The 23601-nt window shown below is 48.3% G+C and overlaps 1 protein-coding gene across 2 annotated transcripts in view; it reads right to left on the bottom strand.

Annotated features, from left to right (window-relative positions):
- CARD11 (caspase recruitment domain family member 11) overlaps positions 1 to 23069 on the bottom strand; it is a 110521-nt gene extending 87452 nt beyond the window's left edge. For both annotated transcript variants that reach the window (XM_032872775.1, XM_032872777.1), the window contains exon 1: positions 23007 to 23069. The gene's annotated coding sequence lies outside the window, so the exon portion shown is untranslated. The remainder of the gene's footprint in view (positions 1 to 23006) is intronic.
- Positions 23070 to 23601: the final 532 nt, after the last annotated feature.

Below are 23601 nucleotides of genomic sequence, written 5' to 3'. Positions count from 1 at the left end.
GATCGAAAATGCCAGAAAAGTCTTTCAGAATGTTAATTAAAGTACATAATGGACCCCGTAAGACCGTAAGCGAAGTCCTCAGGGGCTGGGAGCAAAACCAGAGCAGGAGCTACAGAAGTTAGGGAGGAAACCCTGGGGTTGGGCTGTCCGGCAGGCTCTGCTGAGCCCAGATGAGCCAACTTGGCGCCAGCTGGCGATGGGCACTCAGACCGGAGACCCTCACCTACAGTACAGGACCCCTGATGGGCTGTATTCCCAGAGACGTGATGGATTTTGAAAGCTCAGGTGGAGGTGCGCCTGGGTGGCAGAGTCGGTTAAGCATCTGACTCTTGATTTTGGCTCAGGTCCTGATCTCAGGGTGGTGAGATCGAGCCCTGAGTTGGTCTCCACACTCGGTGAGGAGTCTGCCAGAGATTCTCTCCCTCCCCCTCTGCCCCTTCTGCTGCTCGCTCTCTCTTTCTCTAACTAAACAAATAAAATCTTTAAAAAAAGATTTAACATGGGATGCCTGGGTGGCTCAGTCGGTTAAGCTGCTGCCTTCAGCTTAGGTCATGATCCCAGAGTCTGGAGATCGAGTCCCGCATCAGGCTCCTTCCTCGAAGGGAGCCTGCTTCTCTCTCTTCCTCTGCCTGCTTATTCGAGCTCTCTCTCTCTCTCTCTCTGATGAATAAATAAAATCTTAAAAAAAAAAAAAAGATTTGACAAACTCAGAGACCGCAAGGGAATTCACCCATCTTAGCTTCCTCTGAGAGGCAGGGAATGTCCCTGCTGTGAAACTGTAGCCACCTGTTTCTGGCCAACTTGAGGATTTTCATTCACCTGACTTCCTGGACCAAAACGCACCAAGCGAAGGATTTAGTCTAAATTGTCCTGCACGCTCGTACAGCCAATGGAAATATGTGAACATGGCCGTTGCAGAACACGGTTAGTAGGAAAGCGGAAACACGAGTATCTTGCACAGCCCCCGCCCAATTCCTCCGTTCCTAGGTGTGAGACCTGACAGACGAGCATGGTCTGTTCACAGGGGACACACACGGGAAGCTCATGGCATCAGATCCCCGAAGAGAAGCCATTCTCCTCACGCTCATCAACCATAGGAGAGAGATACGAAGTGGAGTACTATACAGCAAAGTCAGGGAGCACAGCCCCACGGATGGGTCTCCCAGGCGTGTGCTACGTTAAAAAAGGCCAGCTACGACGGAGGAGCCCAGAGCATGAGGTTTGGTCAAGAGAAAACAGAGAGAACCACCCTGTGCTGAGGATGGTTTTGAGCTCGGATGGAGGACATGATCCACAGAAGCAGAGGGGAATTTTGATGTTCGGATCACCTTCCGCTGCCTGGCCACAAACGCTGTTGGGTAATGACTTGCGTTTTGCTTGTATGTACGTCGTACTTCCATAAAATGTTCCCATGAACCAAACAGACAGTGTGACCCTGCTCCTAGGGGACCCGGGTGTCTGGCAGAAGCAAACCCACATTGTCTTTGAAGAAAACACACGCTCTATTCGGGCCTCAACATTTTTCTGCGGAGAACGTTTCAAAGAACGTGGGCTCACGTAAATACGGAGGAAAACTGGTGGTTGCCGAAGACAGAAGGTGGGCAAAGTGGGTGGAGGGGGTGAAGAGGCACAGATGTCCAGTCATAAAATAAATTAATTAATCAAATAGAAGTAAAATTAGTTAATAATTTAAATTTAGATAAATTTAAAATTTTAATTAAAAAACTTTTTTAAATGAAAAGAATTTTAAATTTAAAAATAAAATAAAATAATTAAATTATTTTATAAATAAAATAAATAAATCCGTTACAGGGATGGTAAGTGCGGAATGGGGAATACAGTCAGTAATGCTGTTGTATGTTCAAAGTGGTGAGCCTTCGGGATTGTTATAACTGATGGATCATGCTGCGATCCAACAATTGAAGCTCTACTTCCATTAAACAATTAAAATTTTTTTTAAAAAATTAAATTCAATAAAATTATCTGTAGAACTGCCAAGCCAAATTCTCCTCCTTTTTTTTTTTCTTTTTTGAATTCACAACTGATAGAAATCATTTATGCAATTAAGTGAAACACTTTATGTTTCCCAAAGAAACCAAAACAGGGAACGATTTTTAAAAAGGGATAAAGCAAAGGAAAGCCCGGTCATCAATGGAACAGCAATGGTAGCATCAGACCCACAAGGAATCCAGATGTTAGAGGCTGAACAATGCAGAACGCAGACGTATTATCTTTAACATGCTTAAATAATCAAAACGTTCGATTTGTTTAAAGAAACTAAATATAAAAAGTAAAGAGCAACTCAAAGCAAATAGGCAGATTTCTAAGTGAACCAAGCCATCATGATTGACGTTGAAAACTTCCTGAAGCAAGGGGCTCTCTTTGAAATGAGGCAGAGCTGGGGATGTGCCCCAAGGCCCATGGGTGAGGGGAGAAGGGCGACAGGCTGTAAGGAGAGTGCCACGTGCAGAAAATGACATGGAAAGTGTTCACCATCTAAATCTCTATTTTTGCGTGTGTTTGAATAAGTCCTTCATAGTATGGTTTTTAAAGCTCTCAAAGGATGGTTCAATGGTAGGACGGATACACCAGAGAGGAGGATTAATCAACTGAAAACAGATATGAGGAAATCACTAGGGGCCCCTGGATGGCTCTGTTGGTTGGGTGTCTGACTCTTGGTTTTGGCTTGGGTCCCGGTCTCGGGGTCCTGGGGTTGAGCCCTGCATCGAGCTCCGGGCTGAGCAGGAAGTCTGCTTTTTCCTCTCTCTCTCTGTTCCTCCCCCTGCTCTCTCCTTCTCTCGAATAAACAAATAAAATCTTAAAAAAAAAAAAAAAAAGAAATCACTAAGATACCAACTGCCAAGAATTTACCAAGAAGGTGGTGCCTAGAAAGGTGAAAAGACAGAAACTATCAGGGAGGTTGAGGCACGTGGAGGCACAACGGAAAGGACACCAGGTGGGTTTGGACGTCCAGGAGGAGAGACAACCCTCGAAGGGGGCGTGATTGAGCATTTTCCAGAACTGAGGAAAACGTAAGTCTCCATATGCAGAATGTATGAGGAATCCCGAGACGCAGAAGAGATGTGTCGACCCACACCCATTGCGTTTTGTGGGATGACGGAGAGCAAACACTGTTAAGACAGAAAGCAGTTGTAAGAGAAGCCAGGGAGAAGACCACCTCCGAAGGAACAACAGTCACTCGGGGAGGAGAAAACTGTCAACAAGAAGAGAAAGTTCTGGCAGTTGATGGTTCATCCAAGGTACTGAGAAAACGTATCAGCTGACTCGCAACTGCATACTCAGTGCAATTTTATTTCAAGAACAACAGCAAGGGGCACCTGGGTGGCTCAGTGGGTTAAGCCTCTGCCTTCGGCTCAGGTCATGATCTCAGGGTTCTGGGATCAAGTCCCGCATCAGGCTCTCTGCTCAGTAGGGAGCTGCTTCCCCCTCTCTCTCTCTGCCTGCCTCTCTGCCTACCTGTGATCTCTCTCTGTCAAGTAAATAAATAAAATCTTTAAAAAAAAGAACAACAGCAAAATCGGGGCCATTTTCAGACCAGGAAAAAGAGAATTTATCGCCAACAGACCCTCATTAAAGGAACTTCTAAGGGACATAACTCTGGAAGGAAGAAAAATACTAGGTCTGGAAGCAGAGAGGAATAGTGACCAAAGAAAATGGCAAATATATACATAAATCTAGACAAACATAGAAAACAAAACTAATGATGCCTATTTTGTGGGTTTAAAAATAAGAGAACTAAAATACTGGGCAGCAGTCCATGAACTGGTATGCTCAACATTTAGAAATGAATCCAAAAGTCCTTGCATTTTGGGGGAGGAGAGCAAAGATGTTAGTTGACTTTATAACTTATTAAATACGAATGTTTAAATGTCTCCAGTCTCGGGGCGCCTGGATGGCTCAGTGGGTTAATGCCTCTGCTTTCAGCTCAGGTCATGATCTCAGGGTCCTGAGATCGAGGCCCTAATCGGGCTCTCTGCTCAGCAGGGAGCCTGCTTCCCCCTTTCTCTCTGCCTGCCTCTCTGCCTCCTTGTGATTTGTCTGTCAAATAAATAAATAAATAAAATCTTTAAAAAAAAAAAAAGGTCTCCATCTCCAGTAAGTGAATAAAAAATGAAGTGTATAACTTTCAAACCAGAAGCCTCTGGGTGTGGGATAGAACTGGGAGGGAAACACAACAAATATCTCAATCCTGAAGGGAAAAAAGTATATAAATAGATATATAGATATAGATATATAGATATATAGATATAGATATAGGCATATCTATATATATTTTTTAAGTTGGGGAATAGAAAAAGCACAAAATGAGTGCTTTAACTCAAAAAGATTGTCCAAGTAGGGAAAAAAAAATCTAACTACAATAAACAAAATCATGACCAAGTTGGGTTTATCCTAGAAATACAAAATTGCATAAGTTTAGAAAATAGTATAAAGAGATTTGAGTAAGGGGCACCTGGGTGGCTTAATCGTTAAACCTCTGTCTTCAGCTCAGGTCATGATCCCAGGGTCCTAGGATCGAGCCCCACATCGGGCTCCCTGCTCAGCAAGAAGCCTGCTTCTCCCTCTCCCACTCCCTCTGCTTGTGTTCCCTCTCTCACCATTTTTCTCTCTCTGCTAAATAAATGAATAAAATCTTAAAAAAAAGAGATTTGATTAATTAAGAGTAAGGCAGAATTATACATACTTCAGTAACTGTAGAAACAGCAGCTGATAAGATCTGACATGCGTTCAAGATCAAATATATTTGCAAACTAGGAATGGAAAGGAAATAAATAAACTAATTAAATATATATATATTTCTCCACAGAAATCCTCCAGCAAACAAAATAGTTAAGAGTGAAAGTCTGAAGTTTTTCCTTCAAGATTGAAATGAAAACACAGATGCCCACTATTACTGCTACTATTTGGTGTCTTGTTCAAGATGCTACGCAGCATAGTAAAAATAAAATTTAAAAAATATATAAAAAATAGAAAATACTTATATAAATATACATAACACACATAAAATATTTATAAATATTTATATATTTATATATTTTATATAAATATATAAAATATCAATTTATACAAATAGTTTATAACATATAAAATTATATATTACATAATATGATAGTATTATATTACATTAATACTATTAATATAATACAATATATATAATTAATATATAATATAATATAATAATATAATATATTATTATATTATTTATATATTTATATAAAATATTTATATATTATTATTATGTATTATAATATTAATGTTATATAATATATATTATATGTAAAGATATTTAAAAAATAAAAAAAGAATGAAAGAAAGGAAAAAAATAAAAGATCTAAGAATTGAGAAAGAAGGGGAAAAATCACTATTATCCCACACAAATGATATTATTATGTGCATAGAAAAAACAAAAACCTGGAGACTAATTATCAGAACTTAAAAAAGAATTCAGTATCATTCCAATCCCAAGATTAAATATATAGGAAACCCCATGTTCTCTACACTAGTAAAAACATAAATGCTAGGTTTTAAAAAGACACTATACTAGCAAAAACTAAGCAAGACCTTTAGAGAGATTTTTAAAGGTTATTGAAAGACGTTATAGAAGACCTAAAGAGATGGAAAGATAAAACAAATTCACAGACGGAAACAGTATCGGAAAGATGCCCGTTCTCTGCAAATGGATCTGTATATAGATTCGATACAAGTGAAGTCCCAACAGGGTATTTTAGAGAACATCGGGAGCAGGTGCGGGAGGGGAAGCAAGTGATCAAGAAAAATCAAGACACAAGATCAAAGAATGAGGTCAAATGGATTGGTCCTACCAGGCATTAAGATCAAAAGTGAAGCAAAAAGTGACTGAGACTGGTAGCTGCTGGGGCACCTAGGTGGCTCAGTGGGTTAAACGTCTGCCTTTGGCTCAGGTCATGGTCTCAGGGTCCTGGGATCAAGCCCCACATCGGGCTCTGTGCTTGGCAGAGAGTCTGCTTCTCCCTCTGCCCCTCCCACCCACTTGTGTGTTCTCTCTCTCTAATAAATAAAATCTTAAAAAAAAAAAAGGTTGGTAGGTATTGGGGGGCTGGGTGGAGGGACAGGTGCGTGAGTGAGTACATTTCCTATCTTCTTTAGAATGAATTGTGGTCATGTGACCATTTCTTTTCAATTCAAGATGAACAAAAACAGTAGGTCTTCCTCCCAGGATAGGTGCATAATAAACCTCCCATGTGTGAGCTTTTCTGCTCTTTCCCTTCCACTGACCAGGTGAAAACAACACTATGGCCACTGGGTATGGTGGAAAGAGCCTGGCGCCCTGAACGGCAGGGAAGGCAGCTGTCCTCCTAACCTGAAAACCCGCCCTGCGTTTTGCATGAGAAAAAAACATATACTTTCTGTTAAGACATTGGTATTGTGCGGTCCCCTTGCTCTGCGGTACAGTCGACCCTCAGTACTACACTACAGTAATGAAGGCAGCTTGGTATCGACCTGTGATTTGGGGTAGAAAAAGCTGGATAAATGGCAAATCAACACTTTTCTTGAGAACTAAGAGACTCAGAGAACTAACATCAGAGGAGTGAGGTCACAGGACAAATGGCCACCTTGAGAATGTGAGAGACGGGGACATCTAGCAGGAGGCAGCAACAGAGACCTATTAGAGGGAACAGAAGCTGTTGGTGCCATACACTGGTAGGAACTCTTCACGGTGGTTTTGGCAGATTGCTGGAGGCCGAGTGTAGACCAGTGAGACTGAAAAGCTAGGGGACCTCTCTGTGAAGGGGACACCACAATCTTCTTGGTTTTTCTACCAGGAACCCCACCAAGTTCTCAAAGGGAGGACCCCAGGAAGATGCACCCGGTGGCTCTGGCAGAGGGAGATAAAAGGAACCACCTTGAACAGACCCAGGACCTTCTTCACAGCCATAGTCACAGGTAAGGAAGGCGTCAAGGAAACAGACCAAGACACTGTGGCTGGAGGAGGGAGTGGGGCATAGAGGGGAAATCTGTATCCCTGGGGTATCCCAGCCCCAAGGCACAGGCCCAGTAAAAGACTGACACTTTATCGCACATTCTAGAACATTCCACCACACCAGGAGGCTCCAGGACTACCATGGATTAGAGCTGAAAGTGCTGTAAAAACTCACGCTTTGAGGAGGAGCAAAGGCAAGAGCTCAAAGGCAAGAATGGAGACAAAAATAGGGGTCTCCGACGCGGCAGGAGCTTGATTTGTACCTACAGCTACCGTGGACCTTAAACAGAGCTCAGTCCTGGTCATATGAATGTATATCCTCCCGCTAAATGCCTCTTTACCTCAGGTTCTATTACTCTCCATGAAAAAGCATAAGGGATGCAAACAGGCAAGAAAAAAAAAAAACCCACATTTTGAAGTGACAAGGCAGTGATCAGAAGCAGACTCAGGTATGACAAGGGTGCTGGAATTATCAGATGGGGAATTTAAAATAACTGTGGTTAACAGGTGGATGGTGCTATTTTTTCCAGTAGTAAAAGTAACAGGGAGATGGGTCACGTAAGCAGAGATGGAAGCTCTCGGTGAGAACCGAGAGGGCAGGCTAGAAGCAAAAAATACAGTATCGGGAATGAAGAGCACCTCTGAAAAGCTCGTCAAGGCAAGATAAATAAATAAATAAATAAATAAATAAATAAATAAATGCATTTGAATATAGGTTAATATAACTTCCCAAACTGAAATATAGAAAGAGAAAAGATGGGGGGAAAATCAGAACAGAATAAGCAAGAATTATTGGATAATATCAGAGGTGGAGGATACATGTAATTGGATGAGTGGGGGGTGGGGCAGAGAAAAAGAGAAGCAGGAGGAATATTTGAATTAATAATAACCTAGAACTTCCCAGAGCTAATGACACCAAACCGCACAGATCCAGGAAGTTTAGAGAATACCAAGAAGGGTAAATAACAAGAAAAACACATCTACAGGGGCCACTGGGCGGCTCAGCCGGTTAAGCATCTGCCTTTGGCTCAGGTCGTGATCCTGGGGTCCTGGGATCAAGCCCTGAATCAGGTTCCCTGCTCAGTGGCGAGCCTGCTTCTCCCTGTCCTCCCAGCTCATGCTCTCTCTCTCACTCATTCGGTTGCTCTGTACTCTTTCTGTCAAATACATAAAATCTTTTAAAAAGTAAAAAGAAAAGAAAAACACACCTACGTACATCAGATCCAAACTATAGCAATCCAAAGATGAACAGGAAATCTAGAAAGCATCCTTAGGGGGAGAAAACACCTACAAAGCACTAACGGTAAGAATCACAGTGGTCTCCTTGTCAGCCATCATGCAGCGAGAGTGGAGAGTGGTATCTAAGTATCAAGAAAGAAAAAGTTAGCAACCTAGAATTCTATATCCAAGGAAATCGTCCTCAAAGGGAAGGAGAAATAAAGACTCGCTCAGATAAACTAAATGCAGAGAATTTATGGCCAGCAAGACTTGCCCTGTAAGACATGTTATAAGTGATCTTCAGGCAGAAGAAAGACATTATAAAGAAAGGAAGAACACTGGAGAAGGAATAAATAAATACTTGTAAAGTAAGCTCTTTCGTTTTTCTCATTATTAATTGACCTAAAATAGAACTGTTCTCTCAAGTACGGATCTTCCTCGAGTTCTGGTGGGGTTACCTCCTGATCAGCCCATTGGAAGTTGAAAATACTGTTAAGTCAAAAATGCAACTTAATACACTTAACCTATCGAATATTACATCATAGCTACGTTTAAGCCTACCGTCAATGGGCTCAGAACACTGACACAGAGTTGGGCAAAATCGTCTAGCACAAAGCCAGTTTTATAAAAAGGGCTGAATATCCCATGTCATCCATCGGATACTGTACTGAAAGTGAAAACATGGGTGTGTGGGTGCAGGATGGTTGGAAGCGTACTGGCTATGCTCATCCTGGCACTGGTGAGTGGCAGCCGTGGCCCAGGGCTACCCAGCAGCATGAGGGAAATCATAATGCAATCGCCAGGCTGGGAACATACCCAAATCCAGCTCAAAGTACAGTTTCTACTGAAGGCATGTCACTTTTGCACCACCATAAAGTGGAAAAATGAGGGGTCGTAAGTGGAACCATTATAAGTGGGGGTGGGTCTACGATAGCAACAATGTTTGTGACTTTTCCCTAATAGTCACGGTGTATCAGGTGATTCTAGTTTGGGGGCTGGTGAAATGAATGACCATGTTCTCACTCAGTGCCTATGCTACCTACGAGCCCAAGGCAGATGCATAACCTGACTGAGACCCAGAACCCCAATTTATTTGAATTTTTAAGAGATACTTAGTGTATAATTTAAAAATGCTTGAAGACTTGGAGAAACATGTAATCTAGTGCTTTGTGGTCAAAGAGCTGGCAAGAAGGGACCCAGAAAGGCTCAGGAAATAGTCACCTTATACCACAGACAGTGGACATGCAGGGGAGGGCTTACGCCAGGACGGATGGCTGAAGATGTGGAAAAGGAGAGTTAACCCCCATATCTCCTCCGCAGCCCAGCAGGAGAAGGAAGGTTTGCTCCCTGGAGAACAGGGCACCAGGTATGAGCCATAAAGGGCCATGGGAAGAGGCGGCGGAGTGGGGGAGGGAGAGGCCTGGGGGGACTGTTACTTTTTATGATAAGCCATGAGGAAATACTGCACATTTAAAACCAATACATGTATTTATTAGATAAATATAAAAAACAAACTTGAGGGCGCCTGGGTGGCTCAGTGGGTTAAGCCATTGCCTTCGGCTCAGGTCATGATCTCAGGGTCCTGGGATCGAGTCCTGCATTGGGCTCTCTGCTCATCAGGGAGCCTGCTTCCCTCTCTCTCTCTCTGCCTGCCTCTCTGCCTACTTGTGTTCTCTCTCTGTCAAATAAATAAATAAAATCTTGAAAAACAAACAAAAAACAAACTTGAAACAAAGTCCAAAAGGTAACAATAAGAACGCCCCAATTAAATCTCTTCTGAGCTCGGTCCTTAGGATGGCTTTCTCTGTTCTAGTCCAGGGCACACAGCAGGATGCAGCAGCCCCATGAGCATCCCCACTGTCAGATCCTATCCCTCCCGGGAGCCCTGTCCCGACATGGCTGGGGCCAGGACTCCATCCGGGGAATACAGGGTGCTCCCGTAATGACTTCAACACTTCTTCTCAACTTAGTCCTTCTTCTCACTTTCATTTTGCCCCCAAACGGGATAATCTATCATTTACCCTGCCTTGCCTGGGGCTACGCTATTTATAATAATAGAAACAGCATTTTGGGCTTGTCATCTTTCTCCAAAGGAACTCAGATTGCCTCTAAACCTTTAGTGTGCATACAAAGTACCTTGGAATATTGTTGAAATGAGGATTCTAATTTAGCAGGTCTGGGGGCGGGACTTGGGAATCTGTATTTCTAGCCGGCTTCCAGGTAAGTGGAATATTCATAAAACGGTACTGCTTGTCCATGGCCCACACCCTGAGTGGCAAAGGGACCTGGGGCAACTTTATGGGGTCATGGAAACAGTCTAGGTCTTGACTGTGGTTGTCATTACATGGGTATATACATTTTTCAAAACACACTGGACTGTATAATTAAAATGAGTACATTTTATCCTATGTAAATTATCCTTCAGTAAAATTTATATTAAAGGGGGTGTCTGGGTGGCTCAGTGGGTTAAAGCCTCTGCCTTCGGCTCAGGTCATGATCGCAGAGTTCTGGGATCAAGTCCTGCATCAGGTTTCTGCTCAGCAGGGAGCCTGCTTCCTCCTCTCTCTCTCTCTCTGCCTACTTGTGATCTCTGTCTGTCAAATAAATAAATGAAATCTTTAAAAAAATTTATATTAAAGGAAAATCACTCTAGAGGGATTATAGATCTAAAGGTGGAAGAAGAGGGACGCCTGCCTGCGTGGCTCAGTCGATTAAGTGACTGCCTTTGGCTCTGGTCATGATCTCAGGGTCCTGGGATAGAGCCCCATATCAGGCTTACTGCTCCGCAGGGAGCCTACTTCTCCCTCTCCTTCTATCCCTCTCCCTGCTTGTTCTCCCTCTCTCTCCCTCTCAAATAAATAAATGAAATCGTCAAAAAAATGTGAAAGACGAAACAATGAAGCTTTAAGAAGAAGCCATAAACCTTGGGGTAGACAAGTCTTTCTGCAAAGGATTCAAAAAATAATTGGCCATAAGGAAACACATCAACTGGACTATGTTAAAATGAAAAACTTCCATTCATCAGCAGACTTTATTAAGAAGATGAAAGAGCAAGCCATAAACTGAAGAAAGATAGCAGTAACACACATGTCTGACAATGGACTCCTACCTATCATATATAAAGAACTACTATAATTCAATAAGAAACTGCCAACCTAAGAGATTAACAGGCAAAACACGTGAGGGGGTGTTTTGCCAAGGACGATATCCAAAATGGCCAATACGCACATAAAAAGTGACTAGACTTAGTCACAGGTGAAATGCAAATTGAAACCACAATGTTATTTGTTTTGGCCATAGTCCCACTGGAATGGATAATACGCACAGACAGATAACAGCATGTGTGAGCAAAGATGCTGGGCAGCTGGACCTCACATGTGACACTGACAGGGGTGTAGTCTCAAACATTCTTGGAGAATGACTTGACAGAATTTAGCAGAGCTGACTAGCAGCAAACTCAGTGATTTAGCAGATCCCCCTCTGGAGTGGAAATATAGGCATGGATCTCCAAAAGACGGGGATAAGAATGTTCACAGCAGCCTTATTCCCAATGGCAAGAAATCAGAAACAACCCAAGGAGCCTTCACCAGTAAGTACAGATAATATGTATAAAATGTGCAATATTCATGAAACGGGCTGTCTCTGGCAAGGGGCTAAGTGCAAAGTACAGCCACACGTGCAAAACGTAGATGCCACTCGGGGGGTCTGGATAGAAGATACAGCACCCAATTCGATTTGTAGTTTCAAGAAACAGACTATTTTTAGCACCTCGATGTCCCACACAATACTGGGGACACACCCATACTAGTCATTATGACTATATGGAGAATCACTATGATCACTAATGACAGTCATTAATTTTCAGCCCATCATGTTCTGTTTCCTGATCTGGGCGCTGGTGACACGGGCACGTGTGCTTTGCGTAACCTCCCCGGGGTCCCGTGCTTGGGGTCTGCACACGTCTCTCGTGTGAAAGTTACCCTTCAATGGGAAGTTTATGTGAAATCACAATAAAACGAATCCTGGCCCGTGTCCCATCCCAGGGAGGGACCTGCCTCTCGCCTTGAGTCTCCCATCTGTTCTCCTTGCTGCCACTCGTGATCTTTCGAACCTGCACATCCATCCTGGCTCGTGGCTCCTGCTCAGAAACCCCCAGCGGCCGGCTCTCGCCCACAGGACAGCATCTGCCTCCTTGGCACGGCAGCCCACGGCTCTCAGTGGCCTCTCCTCCCTCTGCCCTGATTCCTCCCCATCTTTTTGTCTGAGCCTGACGCTCACCGCCCCTCCATGGCTTTAGCATAGGCTGGTTCTCCGCGGGCAAAAGCCTTGTTATGCTCTCAGACTCCGTTCAGCTTCGATCGGCCCTGGGAAGTCTTTCTAAATTCCTCGGGCAGCCCCGGGTGCTCCCTCACCTGACTCCTCACCATACTACAGGCCAGTTGGGGCCGGGATGCCAGCTTGCCCACCTTTTTATCCTTAGCACCTAGCAGGGGGCCTGAGGCTAGTGCACACTGGGCATGTGTGAGGGATGGGTAAATGGATAACGGCAGTAATGGGGGGTTCAGGTACGGGGGCGGGGGGAGTTGGGTAGAGGAGTAAATTGTTCTCGATATATTCTAGATTGGGCAGGAGCACTTCTGGAGCTCATTCTAGTTTCCCGTGCTAACAAGCAGCATACCCCTGTGCCATGAGTGTGCATGTGTCCCTTCCCGTGTGTCTCCCTGAGTGACGAGCTCTCTGCAGGTGCTGGGCACTCAGGGGAGGGCATCTTGCCTAATACTGCTGTGACCCCCACATTACAGAAGAGGAGAAGTACAGAGATGTTCGGGGATCCATTCAAGGTCTCGTGTCTGGTGGGAGGCAGAGCCCACACCTTCCACGTATACTCTTTCTTCTGTGAATAACAACCAGGTGTTGAATCACAAAAATGTCCCTCGGGACAGGAAAGGCGAGGGAGGAAGTGTTAGGACCCACTCTGCCCCAGCCGTGGTTTGACTCAGGCTACCCTTCTGGTCCTGCTCAAATCAGTCTCTGTGGGTAGCCACCCCCTGTCCTGTGGAACGGCCCGTCGGGAAGGGGCACCACCCCAAGCCCTTAAATACGACGTTCAGTTCTGTCCAGAGACTTTCAACGCCTGCCTGAGATTTTCAGGTTTGAAACAAAACAAAAATCTGATTCACTGTTTCCAGGCCTACAGGAAACACAAGTCCTTTATTTTTCTGCCACTAACCAAAAAAAAAAAAAAAAAAAAAAAAAAAAGAAAAGAAAGAAAAGAAAAATCAACCCAGAAAAAAAAGACCCTTTATGTCTTCGAAAAGTTGTGAATGCTTCTCATTTCACACCACACCAAACATTGTTCATGACAAAGGCCGGAGAATGAAGCCAGAAGGAAATGAATTACAATAAAACACACTCGCTAATAAATAAGATCCCGACCAATGAATCCAACTCAGAATACACCACTGGCAAGAAGAAATGCCCCAAAGCTTCGCTTAAACCAAATAATGTAAGAACAGATGGCTCCCCTGGGTCTGAGGGAAAAGTTCATGCATACAGGAGGCTACAAATGGGGACTCTTGTTTGGGATTTTCACAGAAAACACAGGGCATTAACAACGTTCAAGGTGAAAGCAGGGAGATGTGTGGATTTGGGGACAGGGAAGTTTTTATCAGGGGACAGAATGGATGGGTAAGGACTCCTCCATGGAGGTCCACTCTGGAAATAAGCCAGAGCTGGGCTCGGCCACAGGACCAACTTCTCCCGACTGCCCAAAGGGAGAATTAACTTAACTCCAGAATTTAGGTACTAAAGATGAACCCTGAAGGGAGACAAAAATTTACTTCGGGAAGATTTTTGTTCCCCACCTGTTGTGCGGAAGAATCACAAAGTGGGGGGTACCAGACCATGGTTGGAGACACAATGGCTCACCCCTGACCACCTGCAGGGCCCCAGAGAATGGGGTGTCTCAATCTTCCAAGCTCAGAAGATCATGCCCCACGCCCAATATTATGGTCACCCCCCTTCCTCGTCATCATTAGGGAAATCCAAATGGTATGGTCTTGCCAGAGCAGGAGAAAAGGAAAGCAAAGCCCAAGGAGACGGTCCAGAGGAAGGCATGGCTACCAAGAATTACGGACTAGAGAGGTCAATTAATAACCATAAAACCTCACATTTATATAGCATTTTGTAATTTCCAAAGCGATTTTTCACCAGCTATCTATATGCTCCCTGGAGCAATTTTTGGGTGGTAGGGAGGCAGAGGTTGTTTATCTCCCTCTTGCTCGTGAAGAAGCAAAAATCTTGGGACAGTGAGGTGATTTGCTCAAGGTCACGGAGCGATCACAGATTTTGAAGGCTCTGAGCATTCCTGGTTCTGACAAGCAAGTGTGCAGATGACTCATTGGGGGCACCCGGCTTCAGTTTTCAGTTTCACACCCACAGCAGACATGGGCAATCGAGCACAGAACTCCTCCACCGCGCTCAGTCCTTCTCACGCAAGCCATCACTAGCTGCAAGGACTGGCCCTCGAGAAGGACCTCGTGTGCCGCTCCAAGTCCTGTGTCATTGCATCGTGTCGGAGGAGACTGAGCCCAGAGGGCAGAAGGGACTTGGCCAAGATTGCGCAATGGGTTCGTGGCCCAGACTCCGAGTCCCCCCCGCCTTGCTGAGTCGGGCGGTGTCTCCAACACCCCACGCCATTCTCCACCTGCTGGAGGAGCGAGGCCCCAAAGAGATGCACCAACAAGGCGTAAGAAGGGCGTTCTCCACGACCTCGCCAGAGCAGGTGGATTTCCGCGCTGAGCACGGCACGCATTGCTGTTTCTGAGAGAGGAATCAGGAGCCTCTCGGAGGTGGTTAAGCCTGGGAACCTGGCAGGGTCGTAAAATTCTGGGTCCGCTCTGTGTCCAGGTCAAGTTGAGACTGTTGGCTGTTAGCCTCTAGAGCTCAGGAGGGGCCTGAGCAGCAGACAGAGACCTGGCTGTCGTGAGATTGGGGGCACCCGGGGAAGGTGAGCATGGGGAGAAGAGGCCCCAGGCATTCTGACCCTGAGTCAGGGGTTACGGAGGAACCAGAAAAGAGAAGTAGGAAGGAGTGGTCAGTGTGGCGGGACCCATGCCGTGTTCTAAAGAGGACGGAGAGGACGGTCACATGAGGCCGGGATCAGGTCGTGGGAGGACTAAGAACAGACCCCTGGACGAAGCAGCCTGGGAGCCATCAGTGACCTTGATGAGAGCTATTAAAACTGAGTACTGGGGCCCAGCCGGAGGACAGCGGCGGAGCGGGGTACAGACAGTATAGACAGCCTTTCCAGAGAGATCTGCTCAGAAGCTGATGGCCTAAGTTGCATCCCCTGTGTTCATAAACTGAAGCCCCAGCCCCGGGACCTGTAGTCGGGGATAAGGTCTGAGAAGAGGTGGTTAAGTTAAAGGAAGCTGATTTAAGTTAAATTAAAGCAATCTGGCACAACTGGTGTCTCCGTCAGAGGAGGAAATGGGACACACACAGAGTCTTAGCAGCAAACGCACCAAGAGGGAAAGGTGGATGTCCACCCGCCCCGGATATGGACCTTCGGAGACCCCAGCCCTGGCCACACGTTCCTCGGGGACGTCCAGCCTCCCGGACTGAGACAGTAAGTCCCCACTGTGGGATTCTGCTCTAGTGGCGGCGGGGGACTGGTGTGAAGCCAGCCAGAGCCAGGCCTGCCGGGAGCTGCGAGGGGCCAGGAAAGCTGCTCTTTTCTTTAAAGTCTGGTAGAGCCGCAGCCTATCTATAGGCAGATGGCCATGATCCTTGGGAAGAGGGGAGATGTGGACGACGCAGGAGAGCAAGGGTGCTGGGGGGCAGGGAGTCTCTGAACAGATACGACTAGCCCCGGGACCCATGCAGGGGGAAGGGGGTGGGGAGCAGCAGTGTGCACAGACCCAGGAGGGAGGGTGGCCACCGGCTCAGAGCAGGAGGGCCTGTTCGTTTGACTCTGCCACAAGACAGAGAAGGTTGGGCTTAAAAAGTATATTTTAAAGTTAGTTAAGAAAGACGCAATCCAGTGTCAAAGTTCTATATGACACTGAGGGAGAAAGATGGGTCCGTTCTCTGCGGATGCCCCTGTAGTCGGGGGGGGGGTCCCCTACTTGGAGTCACTTTCCTCTGAGACCTAGAACCTCCCCGAATATAGAAGCCATGAGACAGAAACTTTCCAAGAGGCCCCAGGAGCACATCCCCGGGGAACAGGGGATCTCTGTGCGCCCATCTCTTTGTCCACAAACAGGGATGACTGTGGGCTATGGCACCCTAGGAGTGATGGTTAACATTCGGGGCTTTGAACAGCACCTGAGAATTGGGGCCTGGAGCCTGGGACGGCCAAGTGAGGTATCCCTACTACTCAACTGAACACGTCGCCCTGAACCAACTATACTTGAATCTCTTAAAAAAAAAAAAGAAAAGAAAAGAAAAGGCCATTTCTTCTTAGGAACTTTCAGTGAATCCAATAATCCTTACTCAGAGGCCAGGAAGGAAGTACTAAATGTCAGTAAGTCACGGTTATATTTCATTCCAATGTTCATCCACTAAAATAAGAATTAACTGACGTTCAGTAATGTTGGCGTGGGGCTTCTGTGAGCCTTTAGATTTTTAAAAAAAGAATGGGTCATTGCTACTCAGACTTCTGCAAGAATGTCCACTGCACCTTTATCATAAGAGCCCCTAAGTGCCAACACGCAGATGTTTCCCAGCGGGAGATGATAAAGAAAGCGTGGTATGTCCATACAGCGCGGGTCCCACAACCCCAGTGCGGCAGCACACAGTGCCAACGAGCGGGTCTCAGGCGGGAGGCAGAAGGGAACGTGCCCTGTGGTTCCATTTATGTGACATCCAAGGGCAGGCAAAGCAGGTGGGGGGTGAACGGCAGGGCAGGGGCTCCAGACACTCCCCGACCCCAGGGGCCTGGAAGGGACCTGTGTCTCCACCTGGGTGCTTGGCTACACGGGTGGATGGACACACTCAGCGGCTGTGCAGGTCAGATGCATGTCTTGTCTTTCAACGGGAGTGCTGAGGTCCTGGGATTTCTCTTACCGCGATGCCACTGAGATCAGAAGTCAGGTTCTCTGGGGAGGGGGGCGAACTGGAAGGTGGGACCCAGGGCAGCAACAGTGGATGGGAATGACTCTAGACATGCTTCCTAACCTTACTTTATATTGTTTTCTTTTTTAATTTAATTTGAGAAAGAGAGCACGTGCGTGCATGCCTGAGCAAGGGGGGAGGGGCAAAGGGAGAGGGAGAGACTCCCTGCTATGCAGGGAGCCCGACAGGGGGCTCAATCCCAGAGCCCTGAGATCAGGGCTCGAGCCGAAGGCAGATGCCAACCAAGCCACCCGAGCACCCCTACGTTGTTGTTTTCTTGATCATAAAGATAACAGATGCTCTTGGTAAAAAAAGAAACATAAAGAGGGACAAGAACACAAAATAAATCCTACAAAACACCAAATAAATACCAAGCCGCTCTCCCCAAGGTCCAGACCAGAGCAGTTTCTTATACGTGTTAGTTTTTTCCAGAAACTCCTCGGATGTCCCCTAGAGTCCTGCCTGGCCCATTAATGGCCTCACAGACTTCCATGGTATTGGATGGACCTCACTCCTGGGGCACACTGGTGTGGCTTTGAACTTTTTCTTGTGAGGATGCTACAGTGGACATCGGCACGCAGAAACGCTCCATCTGTGAGACAAATTCTTCGAAGCGGGATTCCTGGGCCAGAGGGTTTATGCACTTATCCTGTTGGTAAATATTGTCAAAGCCACGACGTGGAAGCTGGTACGCCCCTGCCGTATGACTTCGCATGCATTTCATTAGAAAGGAAACACGTTGACTGGCATGTTCATACTGTTTGCTCAGGTCCTTTAAGACTCTTCCTCTTGGGGGCACCTGGGTGGCTCAGTTGGTTAAGCATCTGGATTTGGCTAAGGTTGTGATGTCAGCGTTCCTGGGATGGAGCCCCGTGTGGGTCTCCCCGCTCAGCACGGAGCCTGCTTCTCCCTCTCCCTTTGTTGCTCCCTGCCACTCATGCTCTCGCTCTCTCAAATAAATAAATAAAATCTTAAAAAAAAAAAAAAAAAGAATTTTCCTCCTGGGCCAGGCTCCCCCCTTCTGGATTTGGTAAATTATGGTCAGGGGTGAATCCTATGTGCCCTGTCTTGTGTCCTTGGCCCGATCTGGCCACACTTGCTCGTGCCCAATGCTCTCATGCTCCAAGACCAGAGCTGAGCAGTTTCCACAGCGAACGTCTGGCTCGAAAAGCCTAAAATATTTACTCTCTGGACCGTCACAGAGAAAGTGTGCCAATTCCTACATCTCGTTGATTTGTGTGTGTGTGTGTGTGTGTGTGTGAATTAGAAGAGAGCACTGTGGTACACATGGTATCGTGTTTAATTCCTCACTCTGTCCTACCTCCCCCTCCCCACCTCCACCCCAAGGAACCAAGTCAGAAGTACGACTTTAAAAGGAGAAGTCCCCGGACACCTTCATTTGGAGACACTGAGGTCTACATTCATTTAGGGTTGGTATTTTTTTTTTTAAGATTTTTATTTATTTATTTGGCAGGCAGAGATCACAAGTAGGCAGAGCAGCAGGCAGAGAGAGAGAGGAGGAAGCAGGCTACCGCGGAGCAGAGAGCCCGATTCGGGGCTCGATCCCAGGACCCTGGGATCATGACCCGAGTCAAAGGCAGAGGCTTTAACCCACTGAGCCACCCAGGCCCCTAGGGTTGGTATTTTTATATGCATTTTACGCATGGGCAATTGAGGCTTGGAGCCATGGTGACTCTCCCAAGTGTGTTGGGGGCACCCAGCTAGCGCTCTGCAGAGCCAGGGTGCACGCCCCTTCTGCCTGGCTCCAGGACCACCGATCTTCCCACTCAAGGATCTTGCCTCCTCGTGGACAGGGCCAGCACCAGGGGTGGGTGGTGGTGACTGGAGAAAGCCAAGGGTGATGAGTGTTGCCTGTGGCACCACCAGGATTTTGGGGGGGGGTACATGGGACAGAAGTGTGGCAGGCCCCACCTTGTCACTGCCACATGTATGTCCGAGGACTGCTCATTCCTGAGTGGGAGTGGGGCAGAAAGGAAGTCTGTACCCTCAAAAGAGAAACCAACGGGGAGGAGGGAGCCCTCTTTTGGGGTGTGGAGTCTGTGCACCCCTCCCGTGGGCTCAGCCACAAGTGAGGATCATCATACAGTGGGAAATGACCCACCCCCCCCAGCTGTGTGGGGAGCTGTGACACAGTACTTGTGTCTGGGGGAGCCTGACCATGGGGCTGGACCACGGAGAGAGCACACAAGCCTGGGGAAGTGGGAACACAACCCTTATGACTCCTTGGCACTGGGCCATGGACACCCGAACACAAGCGTGACAGCGACCATCATAATCTCGAAGCCCTGAACAGATCGTGACCAAAAAAGGTTAACCTCCTGAGAACATTAAAACCACTGATCCACGGAGCAGGAGGAGCTCACCAAGAGCTCAGGGGATGATGCCCAGAGTGTTTCTCCTGCGAAGGCTGGCCCAGGTCGGGACTGGCATCTGGGAAAACTGATCTTAGAAGAAAAGCATTTTTAAAAAAGATTTTGTTTATTTATTTGACAGAGAGAGACACAGCAAGAGAAGGAACACAAGCAGGAGCAGAGGGAGAGGGAGAAGCAGGCTTCCCGCCGAGCAGGGAGCCCGAAGCGGAGCTCCATCCCAGGACCCCGGGATCATGACCCGAGCCGAAGGCAGACGCTTAATGACTGAGACACCCAGGCGCCCTGGAGAAAAGCATTTTTAAGGGGCATCCTGGAAAGTTGTCTTTCCCTTTTCTCTCTGTTCCTGTATTTAAATTAATGCAAATATTTTCTAGGCCGATGGGATACTGAAGAACGTCCAGTCCACACAATTGCCTAGAGGACAGCACTTGTGGACAAGGAAGCCGAGGGTTGGAGTCCACCCAGCTGGGCTGAGTGGGAAAGTCTGGACCTCACTATCCCACCTCTCCTCCTCCCCAGATCTCAGTGATACTCGCAAAGGTGATCATTTGTCACAATTCGTGTTTTCTCATTTTATGCTTGGTGTAACCGACAATCCTGAGAATAATCAGTATGAATATCCGGGTTTCGCTGGGGAGAAAGAACTCCCAGAAGCTGACGTGACGGCCCATCCAAGGTCACAGGCAGAGCGCAGATGAGATGTCACGCCTTGTCCCCATCGCCAGGGCGCACTGCCTCCAAGGCTGAGCGGAGAATGGAAGGCGGCCTTAAAACGGACTCGAGGAGCTCCACGGATCTTCCAACGTTCCTCTTCATCGCCATCATCTGAACATCAGGACCTGACCTCGTCTTCCACGTGAGGTGCCAAGAGGGGCGGCCTTCCTCCTTCACCGCCTCTCCCCCCACCCCGCCCCTCCCTTCTGCCCCCGGCGCACCAGACACACAGCCCTTCAGTCCCGGGAAGCAAGTCATCTCTCCAAAGGATGGAGAAACACTAGTAGGAAAGTGAAGAAGAGGCCAGGATGTTGTCCTGGCAGTGCTGTCTCAGCCTGGAAACTTCTACCCGTCCCCATGCCCTCTGAGGGTGCTCACCTACCATGTCGAAGCCTTACTGCCCACCGTCCTCCCTCCCCTCAATTCTGTTCCATCTTGTTTTGAGTCTCAGTACGCTCAGCACGAACTACTTAGGGCAAGGACATCTGGGTCTCACTTCCCTTCGGTGTGTCCCCCCATGACGCCCAAGACAGCACCCCCCTAGACAGTGTCCACTGCCTGATTCAAACAAGGGCCGTGACGTTTCGACGAACAGTTAGGTCCACAAGTCATTTTAAGAGATCTCACCAAGAATGAATGGATAAAACAAAGCCAAGAGCGTTGGCACCATGGAGTACAACTCAGCCTGAGAGAGGAAGGCAATTCAGATGCCTGCTACAGTGTGGGTAAGCCTGGAGGACATCACATTCACTGCAACAAGCCAGCCACAGAAAGACAAATGCCGCAGGAACCCCCTTACGGGGGGGGGTCCCTGGAGGAATCAGGTTTACAGAGACAGAAAGCAGAAGAATGGATGCCAGGAACCGGGGGGAGGGCGTGGGGGTTAGTGTTGAATGGGGACTTTGAGCCTCAGAGTGGGAAAATGAGAAAGTTCTGGACACAGCAACAGTGGTGGAGAAGGTAAATTTCACATTACGTGTATTTTACCACCATTAAGAAAAACATCCCATCAAGGATCATTCGTGCGCTGACTCAAGACTGGACTGGCGGGGCCAGAAGCATTCCTTTTTGATGCCAGTGCTGAAAGAATCTTTGTTGCTGGAGTGTGGCGAGGCTCGGTGCCAGGCTCCCTCTGGCCTCAGAGCACCCCTGGCCCACGGTGGGACCAGCATTTCTTTATGGCTTCCTCGGGGGTGGACAGAAGTGGATACACAGGGAAAGGACAGAAGAGGAGAATTTTCACTAAATTCCTGTCGCTGCATGAATCCATGGCCCCCAGGACTGCCAGGGAACATTACACACACGGTAGGCACTCAGTAATTGTCAAGGGACTGACCAACATGTTTTCCCTTTCTAGAAGGTTGATAACCTTGTAGCTTCGAGAGAGTTGTAAATGTCAGAGCAAATTTTTGGAATTGCAAATCAAAGGCTCTCAGGGCGGTCCAGGCACAGAGGTCAGTTTGGTCCAATTCCAGGTGTAAGCAAATGGCCCTCTGCTGACCCACTCCTGGGCTGGTGCTGGGAGGCTCCCAGCTTAGACAAACCTCTCCGTTCTTGCAGGGCAAGTGCAACTGGGAAGGCTGTTTCCCTAGAGCCTACTAGTCTCCCTGTGTCCCCTCCAACTTTGTTCTGAGCTATGAAGCCACAGAGAACTCACCTTCCCTCCCCATGCCCCAGGGTGCAGGAGAGCTTGGGGGAGGGGGGCCTTTCTGCCTAACCCTGTGCTGGGGGGTCCTCCATCCAGGGAAGGGAACTGCAGGCTGGGGTCACCAGGACCTCCTCCTGGCTTTGCTGGGAACTGGAGCCCCTCCTGTCCCCTTCTCATACACTCCCCATGGGAGAGGCCGTCCTTCCCCCTCCACACCCAGGGGCCCCACCTTCTTGGGAGCCTCTGAGTCAGGCCTCGCTGTGGTATGGAAACTTCCTGTCCTTTCAGGTGTTAGAAAAGGTTCTTTTCCTCTCTGTGGGGCAGGTGCACCGAGGGGGGCGCCCTGCCAGGCCACTGCCAGGGACCACTCCGGGGACCTGCTCCCCAGACCCACTCCCAGGTTCATCCTTTTCTTCTGAGAGGGGTGTGGGGACTCTGCCAGGTGGAGACACAGGGAGACAGACCATCCCAGAGAGCCACGGAGGGGATACAGGGAGGTGGAAAGTGGGACTAATCAGGAATGGAAGGAGAGGGTTGGGGTAGCGGTGTGTGGGGGGATACCACATGGAAAGTGAGGTAGAGAAAGGGAGGAGGAGAGAGATAGATGGGGGTCCAGCTCCGCAGGGCGAGGAGGGCAAGTCATCCCAGACCTCTCATGTCGCTCCCACCCCGGGTGTGCTCTCCCCAGGTGCGCCCCAACAGCGACCACACTCCACCCCCAGCACTGTCCCCCTTGGCCCACCCCCCATCTTCCCAAGGCACCCCTCCTGGGCCCGGATGCATAGTGGCTCCCCCCCCCCACGCCGTCCACCCCCGCGTGTCCTCTCCCCAGCAGCAAACCCCCCAACGGTGCCCCCCGCGGCGGAGGCATTTCCCCACTCTGCGCCCCCTAGTCGCGCCCCATGCCCCCCACCCCCGCGTCCGCCCTGCCTACCTGGGGCGCTCATGCTCCACCAGCCGCATTGGCCGCCTCCTCCACGCAGGCCGCCTTCTTCCCCCTGGGCCCCGGCCCTCCGGCCCTCCGCGCCACCGCCCTGTGTAGGTTAAAGGGTGCCGCCGGCCCAGGGGCTACAGGGCAGGGAGGGGGCTACACACAGCCCCAGGCCGGAGTCCCGAGGCCAGAGGAGGCGAAAGAGAGAAAAAAAGGAGAGAAAGTGTGTCATAGGCTGGCAGGGGGAGGGAAATGCAAAACCCGACAGGAAATGAGACTAAAAAATGCAAAAGGTTAGAAAGAGATAAGGAAGAGGGGGTGGGGCGGGGTTTGGGTCCCTGGTCCCTAGGGAGCAGAGGGGAGGAGAGTGGAGGGGAGAGCCGGTGGGTCCTGGGGCTGCAGTTCAGACCCCCCAGTTCCACTGCCTTGGCTCAGGGAACCCGGGGAGGACCTAGGGGGTGCCAGCTCCAGGTCGCGGTGTAGGCAGCTGTCCTTTTGCGGGAATTGGGCACATTCTGAAGAACTTCCAGGCCTCCTCCTTGTGATTTGGTGGGAGGCTTTCCCCCCAAGGGAGCGGAAAGCTAGGAATCCTATAGCC

Source organism: Lontra canadensis, unplaced genomic scaffold, assembly GCF_010015895.1.
Source record: "Lontra canadensis isolate GAN:19392208 unplaced genomic scaffold, GSC_riverotter_1.0 scaffold45, whole genome shotgun sequence".
NCBI lineage: Eukaryota > Metazoa > Chordata > Mammalia > Carnivora > Mustelidae > Lontra > Lontra canadensis.
Note: the sequence above shows the minus strand (reverse complement) of the source record. Positions and strands in the feature narration are given on the sequence as shown.